Source organism: Sinocyclocheilus anshuiensis, unplaced genomic scaffold (genome assembly GCF_001515605.1).
Source record: "Sinocyclocheilus anshuiensis isolate Anshui unplaced genomic scaffold, SAMN03320099.WGS_v1.1 scaffold403, whole genome shotgun sequence".
Taxonomy (NCBI): Eukaryota; Metazoa; Chordata; class Actinopteri; order Cypriniformes; family Cyprinidae; genus Sinocyclocheilus; species Sinocyclocheilus anshuiensis.
Window position 1 is genome coordinate 268,254 of NW_015552553.1, and position 9,557 is coordinate 277,810.

Below are 9,557 nucleotides of genomic sequence, written 5' to 3' on the forward strand. Positions count from 1 at the left end.
CATTCAAATATTCTGATTTGCTGCTCAAAAAATATTTATTATTATTATTATGTTGAAAACAGCTGAGTAGAACGTTTTCAGGTTTCTTTGATGAATATAAAGTTCAGAAGAACAGCATATATCTGAAATAGAAATTTTTTGTAACATTATAAATGTCTTTATCGTCACTTTTGGTCAATTTAAAGCATCCTTGCTAAATAAAAGTATTAATTTCTATCATTTCCACCCAAAAAACAAAAAAAAATTATACTGACTTGTTACAAAAGCTTTTTATTTCAGATAAATGCTGATCTTTTGATCTTTCTATTGGATCTTTCTTACTGCTCAAAAAAATTTGACTGGTAGTGTATGTATGTAGCCTATGTATCACACTCATATCACATCTTGTTTTTGATAAGAATAAAATGTCAGGTCCGACAATATCGTGTCTTTTTAAATTTAAATCGTATGCCCGATTACCAATCCAGCCCTGGTCATGGTGATCATTGCTGTAACTTGACCTCACTACAATGAATGTTGAGTTCAGCAAATGGCATTCAAATATCATCTTTCTACATTTTTTTTTTTGATATTTCACCTGTTCATTCAGAAATACACCATCATATCAAGCATGTTGCATTGTGGGATAGTGTTCCTCAAAGCATGTGGTCGTATAGTACACATTTGCATAGGTAATCCAGGAATTCTATGCATCCAGAGATTTTGCATATACGGTGCACAATAGACATATTGAAAAAAAATAGTATGAGTAGTATGGCAGTATGCTATGTGAACTATTTTTAGTAGTGCCTCTGAATATGATGGAGGACTTCATAGCTATTTTACCACCTTTCTTCCGTCCTTGGAGTCTTTTTACAGCGTTTGTCCTTCAACAGAACATTGCAATGAGGTTACTAAAGCTTCTTCATTCAGCAGTCCTGTGTCGTGCAGTACTTTTTTAAACATTTGGTTTTTAAATGTAAAGATGGAGTTAACAGCAACATTTTAGGTATAGTAATGTCTTCACAAACAGAATGAGATGCATTCAGCCAACTCAACAAGCTCTGTTCAGATCCCAACTCCAAACCCAGTTTCACATGTGACACCCCAAATCTTTCCGAGAATCAAACACAGCGTTCCACTGCAGCAGAAATGACATCGCATCAGATGTCACAGACATCTGAGAGCTTCATTACAGGAATGCCCCATCGCAATACTAATGAGCCCTACTTCCTGTTTCCCAAGTGTCACTTCTTCAGAGACCTGCCTGCTAATTGGCTTGTTTAAATAACCCACGAGAGCGAGACCCCACTCAGCCTTTTAACCCAGATTTAATGACATCACAGAGGGACATGTTTGATTGCTCTGAGAGACGCAGGAGACCATTTTAGATTTGATTTCTCCTTTAGTGTATGTTTGATTTTTAATAAGGGTTTTTGTGTCTAACATGGGGGCCCTGTTGTCATAATCAATTTCGTTCCTGTCCTTTATCGTCAAGGAAATGAGCCCTCACAAGCCCTGGTCAATGGCAGAAGGTATTATGACCACAACACAGGTTTTCAGTTGATGAAGAAACTAAAAACAGTCTAAAACCATACACAGTCCTTTTACTGACCATCCGATGTGTATTGCAGAAAATGTTTCAGTTCTCCACCTACAAACAAAGCCTTGTTTACAAGACTGCAAAATGGGTCAGATAGCAAAACACTCTCATAACAGCCAGTAATAATTAATACGAGATGGCAAAACGTATCGTAATGTGCTAATTACGTGCGTCGTATGTAAACGCACAACAGGTTTTTTCCTATTACAATCATTGTTAGGTTTGGATTTGCAAGTTTTTGTAAGCCTCAACTCATCCAAGTTGTTATGATTTTGCCATCTTGTACAGATTATTAAGTCTTCTCATGAGAGTGGGTTGGGCAATAAACAGTAATCAGTAATCATTCAAACAAGATGGCGAAAATGTATCATAACACCACTTACATTGAAAACATCCAAATTTCATGGTTAGGTTCTATTTGTACAAACAAATTGTGATTTTTCTCCATCTTGTACAAATTATTACATCTTCTCATTAGAGTGGGTCGGTCAATAGTCAAAATGTAAGAGGCAAAGTGGTATCATTCACTATCTCCATCCCTTTGTCCATAAGAATGAAGTGTAGCAGGAGTCGGAGAGGAAGATATATAGAGGAAGAATATGTTGATTAGGGGATGAGAGAACTGGAATAGAGGTTAATGAAAGAGAAAGACCCAGTAAGAAGTCCAGAAACATTTCTTGACCTTTTCTTCTCATCTACCCACAAATGCCTATCCGCTCAAGGTAAAACTGTGGGTGGAGACCTTCTCTGAGAGCTCTGGTTGTTCTTTCACCATTACACGTTCCCTCACTTTTTCTCTGATTTGCAGACTCCCTAGTGTGTGTTGTGTAATGCCACCTACTTCCCTGAACTTAAAACACTTGAGGGCTATACTGCATGAGCGTGATTCATAACTGCATACAAATTCATATAATACAGAAGGAAAAGACATTATTTTTTTATGCTTCATAGGTTTGTATCTACTATCAATCTTTTTAAAGAATCTTCTGTGCTTTCAGAAGCAATGATATCCGTTGTTGCTATTAAGGAGGCTGAGGTGAAGTTCTGCAATTCTTGCTATTATCTCTTCAGTGAGCTGTGTATTTCTGTTGATTTCACCCACTCATTGGTTTACTGTGCCACGATTTCAGTAGAAAGTGCCATTTCTAACTCACCAAGTTGCCCTTAAAGGGATCGTTTACCCAAAAATAAAACAAAAAATGTCACTTACCAACCTTAATTACTTTATTTATGAAGAACACAAAAGGAGAAATTTAGTAGAATGTCCAGGCTGCTCTTTTCCCAAACAATAAAAGTGGATGGAGACCAGTTCAGACAATTCTGCAAAAATAAAAATATATATATTTTATTTAAATAATAAAATAAAAATGAATTTAAATAGAAGGAAAGAAAGAACTCCTTTTGCTGTATTTTTCACAAAAAATATACATTTAGGTTTGGAACGACAGGAGGGTAAGTCAATTCTATAAGTATTTGATCTTCCTCTGATTCTCTTATACATTTATGAAATCATTCCTTATGGTTTTTCTCTGTAAGTATCATTGTGAACAGATGTCATTATGATGCCTCTAGCTGATATCTAGATAAAAAACTATAGTGCTCTGACGGTACAAGGTGTCATTTGGAAAGACTGGATGATGGTTCAGTGATACTAAAATTACACTCATGTTAATGCCTGGAGCGGGAGGTTGATGTGTAATTGTGACGTTCACATGAGATCGCTTCGCAGCGCTGCAGTCTCTGCAGTGGGGCGGTAACCTCAAAACATCAGGACTACAGAAATGTAGGGCTTCAGGACTGCAGTGATATCACACCAAGTCTAAAACAGGCAACATAAAGTGGAGCGGAGAGTATTTTGTTTCAGTTCTTGAGATTTTTCCTGTGTGAGAGTGTTAAATTACACTATTATTGCTATTATTATTATTATTTGTGGAAAACCAGAGTTTTCTGTATATTCTGTGTCAATTTTGCTGAAAGTCACATGTATGCACTGCAGTGAGCATTTTACATTGGTTATAATCAAACATTTCTGGCTTCAGAGTCATAATGTATTGTTCTTTTAGTAATAATGACTAGTAGTAGTTATTTAGAATTTGACTACTGATTCCTTATCTGTAAGTAAAGAAAATGGCACACACCCACTTTACCAATATGAACCTATCATTTAATTTACTTAGTAAATGTGAGTTGCCATTAGGGGTGGAACGGTTCAACTTACTCACGGTTCGGTTTGTATCAGGGTTTTTGAGTCACGGTTTCGGTATGGTTCGGTATGCGCTATGTTTAGGCAAAAACTATACTGTCAAATAAAAATAAAGAAAATAATAATGATCTATCTAACTACAAGCAACAGCACAAATAAATACAATAGAGTAAAGATACAAATAAAATAAACAGTGATTTTCTGTTTGTTTTTTTTAGGTCCAACATTAGTTTTCAGGTACAGAAATTTAATAAAGTAATGAAATGTAAAACAGCACTGCATATTTGACTGTATAAATTAAAGATTAATCTTTATTCAAGTTACAAAAGCTATTAGATCAAGAGCAGTGCGTGATTTCTTTGTTGTTGCTGTTTGATTAATATTAAGAAAGTGCTGTCACTTTAAGAGAATGCACTGATACAGTGCACTGATATAGTACGTTCAGCCGGCTATGTCTGCTATAGGATACTTACCAAGACGAAAAAGAAAGCTTAATATTTGCGCGTGTTCTGAGGCGATGGTTTGCGCGCTTCGGATGAGCGCACGCACAAATCTTCTCACTGCGCGCGCAAGCTTACGTCCTCTGGCTCTTAAATGTTTAAACTGGCAAAGCTTAAATGAGTTTAGCTTAAACACAGATATCAGCGTGTGCTGTTCAGGTCTCACCTGTGCGCAAAGCCAGAATGCGCATCCATCAACAGAAACATATAGCAGAACCCTGTTTGTTTTACGTGTTATTTATTGCAAACCTTATTACAGATGCGTAAAGATTTAAGTTGAACCGCGGTCCTAGCGCGTGCCGAACCGTGTGTGGAGAACCGTAAGGTTCGATTTTTTTTCCGCGAACCATTCCACCCCTAGTTGCCATGCACAACACTTCTTACTTAAAGGAATAGTTCACCCAAAAATGAAAATCCAGTCAATATTTACCAATGTCGGTGTTGTTCTAATAGGCCCTTATCAGGTTAGACACCATATTGATTTTAACGTAGATGCAAACAAGGCTGTGAGGGACAGTCTTTACAATGGCATGCACTGTATAAAGGTCCAAAATCACGTTATTTTCACAGCTCACAACTTTCAAAACTATTTTGTGGAGTTTTTGTCTACTGGTTGAATGCTAGTGCACTTCTAAGAAAATAAATGTCAGGCAGGATTTTGGGAAGTCATGGGGAATTGATTGGATGGTAAAAAGGGGCATTACATACCAGAACATAGCCAGACCACATGTTTTTTTCCCAAGATTATGAAGACAAACTATTTGATGCTGGAATAATGTGAAGTGATGAATCTTACATGCTTTTAGAAAGTAGATTTTGATTTCCTTTTTTTTTTCATATATATTAAAGCATTGTCTCCCTTGTACTCGGGTAATGTTACTGATAATACATTTTAATACACTTAATACAAAAATAGATTTTCCCCCTAATTTTATATTTCCTCTGATTGGAATATGGTTCTGTCCTTTCCTTGTTCCATCACTGAAAGCTTCAGCAGTGCAAGGAGGACAAAAAAAAGCAGTGGAGGAGAAAGACAACTGGAGGGCTGCTGGGAGCAATGAGTCCAAACAAATGACAACGAGACTGTATATCAAGAAGAAAGCAATTGTATTTGTAGAAGGGAGGAAAGGAGAGTGCAACATATAAGGGATGGAGGGGAGGAGGTAATACAGGCAATGGAAGATTTTCAGGATGAGTTTGGTGCATTTCTATTATGGTAACTGGTTTTCCGTGGTGGCCACTGGCCATGACCTTCACTAGCTCACAATGTGTTTTTTTCATCTCACTCAAAGCAGGGAGCATATATCCTCTTCTTAGCTGTGTTGAGGGGTCACCTTCATAAGTGATCAATTCCTTTGGCAGCAGACCTCATTTTAAGCATAATGCTCTTCAGCAAAATGTCTTTGAAACAACTTAATGTCAGTTATTTAAAGGGATAGTTCACCCCAAAATGAATTATTTTGTTATTTTGAACCTGCGACCTGCTGGTTGTCATTTTTTTGCATTATGTATAAAAGAGCACCTTGAACATTCTTCTAAATATCTTCCTTTGTGTTCCACAGTAGAAAGTCATATGGGTTTGGATGGAATGGTGTGAAGGTGAAAATACAAAGGTAAAATATACCTTTTAATAGCACCAGCTCGTGTGAGCTCATTTCAGATGGAATAAAATCCAATTTCTTATAGAAACTGGCTTTATTTCACAACAATGTCCTTTGTGTCTTGCTCCAAAGCACATTCCACTACTACTATATTGGTCTTTCTCTTCGAACTGACTTCACCTCATGCTCAGAAGAGAGACACAGACTAATTAGCACATGCTTCGCAGCAGTGTTACGGATGAACAGGGGGTTTGAAGCTCTCACGCTGCGTGACTAGAACCTGACACTGCACACTCCAGAGGAGACGTCTAAAAATGCTGAAACATGACACTCTGTCGACTTCAGTCTCTATGTACTATTCTGTGGTCTTTGTCTCGCTCATAAAGTGCTGACCTTGAAAAATGATGAACAGAACATGATAGTGAAAGGGCTTCATGAAAGTTTAACTCCGGCACCCTTGAACGTGCCAAGAAGCCAGTGGTGCTGTTGCCTCTGTTTTGTGGGGAACAAAAGAGCAGGTACTGAGTGGGTTCATGTGCATGTATTTTAGGAGGGAAGAAGAGCAAAGACAGTCTGTATGATCTGTCATGGACAGCTGGCCTCAAAGCAGTAAAGGATCTGTCAAGAACACTTGCGCGCTCACAAAGAGAGACATGTTTAACAAGTTAAATATGCAGCCTCTGTGTCATGCACATGACTGTGACATTGTAAAGGGTAAAAAGGTGCCACTGACTCCTGTTTTATTGTATACGAGTCAAAAGAAATGGTTGGCTAAATAAAAACATTCTACCTTTACATCTAAACTTTATAATAAGTAACAATACAGATAAGTCTGTAAAGCTCAGTTGTTTCTCAAGGCCAGTGGAGCTCATCTAATGCCTATGACTTATGAGTGAATTAGCCATTAGCTAGGTTTTTCCAGCTCACTGCTCTTCCCTGCGTTACAGTGTTGATTAAGTACAGCAGTTCCGCTGAGTGCTAGTAATGAAATTAAAGCAATTAGCTGCTATATTGACCTGTTTGTTTGAAACAGTCGTGCACATGTGGGCTGTGTGAGGGCGAAATGGACCTTGCCGAAAAGAGCTGAACTGAATCAGGACGGTGAATCATTTAGTAACTTTCACATCTCTGTCCATGAACTGCTTGCGGGAGAGTTCATCATACTTTGATAAGGTATAATTATGACATGTCATGCACCCATTTTTTCCGCAGAGATCTCATAACAGAACCGGTGTCATGAACAGTTACTCTGCCTGTTGAATCAAATCTGCCTTGGATCCCAAAGTGATTTAATTGACTTTTAATAGATTGGCCTTCTATCTTAGCCTGTACCCCGTTCACTTATACATTTATAATATTATACATTTTATAATATACAGTGATGTAAATTTTACACATATTATATATATTTGTTTGATCAGACCGCTGCTGAATCAGTTTTTCATGCCTGAAATCATGTTAATGGAAATGGTCAATAGGCAACAGAGTCTTCAAGAAGGGACTATTCTATTTTTATTATTAGTAGTTTTAATTTTTGACAATCCCAGTTAACCTGGAACACTTTGTGAAGTTGATTTTTGCATATGTGTTTGGGGCCATGTAACTGCTGGATTAAATTTTTAAAATACCATCATCAAACTAAAATCATGTTTGTTGACAATTTAGGAATTTGGGGAAAGAATAACATTCATGCATTTGCTTCTATTCAAACTGACAGTGGATTTAAGGTATACATGTTGCCATCATGTGTGTTCTTTAAGAATTGAACTCACAACCCTTGAGTTTGCATGCTGTACTAGTTGAGCTATAGGAGCAGATGACTGTTTTAAAACTACATTTCCCAGCATGCTTGATAATTCTCACTCTCAAGCTTGTCTCTAACCATTGATCTGTGTGGCCTTCTGCTCTCTCCTACTACCAAATAAGCCTATTTGCCTGTCTGAGATCTTTTGCATTGCAAATCAGCATTATCTCTCCGTCTTCTTCTCAGTTCTGCATGCATCTATCCATCATTTCAAAGGTAGTGTTCTCACATTTCTTCTTGGGATGTCCACAAAAAAACTATTTTGTCTCACACTTGCAACTCAAAATTAGTAATATCAATCACCTAAACTATGTGCTTTATCTTTGGTCCAGCCTGCCAGTGCCTCATTCTCTCCCTCATTCCCTTTTTCATTCTCTTTCCCTCTCTCTCATAATCAGGCCATCGTTTTATTTAAAGCCTCCAACTGCCTTTGTGTTCCACAGGGACATTTCGGCACAGCTTATCTGATATAAAGAGAAAGAACAAACATAGCCAGTGCAGCATTTTATGCAATGAAGGAAGGAAAGTATAAGTAATAGTATGCATCATGTTTTGGCCACCAACATGCTATTTCCACAATAAAATGTATATTCTACTAATAATTGAATGCGACTAGAAAAAAAAGTTTTTATTTGTATATTTAACAGGAATTTCTGCATAAATTGTCTACAAAATTTGATATGGTCAAGAAATTCACAACAGACAAACACAGTCTGCTAAAATAAATAACACAAAAGCAATGATGCTTTTTCGTGTCTTTGATTAAAGCTGCAGTCCGTAAGTTTTGCCTCTTTGTCGCCATCTCTGTTTGAAAACCTGCAATTGCAGCTGTTTGCAGAATTATCTTCCTTGCGTGGGTTGTGCGCCGGCACGGCTCCAGCGCGGATGGACCTAATGTTTTGAGGAGTATGTGTGGCAGTCAGTCACCGCACCGGTGTTGATTCACTGTACTTCAGAATCACAGATTCTAGCCTACGTCTTGGAATATATGACCCAAATAAGAATTCTCACTGTATATTGTCATCGGAACAAGTAAGCAACAAGTCTGCTACGTTTGTTCTGACCAACTGAGGAAAAAAGCAGTACAATAAATTGCGCTACCAATGGTGATTTAATCTAAATTAGCTCATATCACATCAAACCGTGCAAATTATTATTATTGTTATACTTTATTCTCAAATTGTTAATGTTAACAACATCAGCATTACGTGACTATGTGAATATAGTGTGTATAAGCGAGTAGATTCAGTCTAATCTAATTGTCATACTCTTCGAATTTCATATTAAGAAATTCTTTTAACCCAAAAAGCAAATTATGCTCCCTTCGAACTGGTTGTCTTTAAAACTGGTTGTCTTTTTACAAATCTTGTGTAATCCCAGGCTATCTGTAATCAGAAGCACATTTAAAACTGGAATATAATTTAATTTCATTCACATGTGTTTCATACATACATAATCCTTTCTGGATTACAATCCGCCATCAAAATGATAAATTTAATTATTCCAGCTGCTGTGAGAAAAGGCTATAAACGATCCGCCACCTGCAGGATCCTCACATGCGATAGCCTAGTAGCCGGGACAACTTCTTTATGTTTACGTAACGTGACGTAATGACGCAGCAGCATGCTCGAATTTCCCGCGAAAACCTACCCGTACCACTCAAATTAGAAAACATTATTATAAGCTAACTGTTATGAAACAGGCTAAAGTAAGGCAATAGTTTTGAACACAGCCTGGTTATGTACTTGCTCAAATCTTGATTTCGGATCATTTTTAACCGAAAAAAGTTACGGACTGCAGCTCTCAGCATGAACTGTGCAGGGTGGAAAAAGTATGTGAACTTTTTTTGTTTGGCAGCAATAACCTC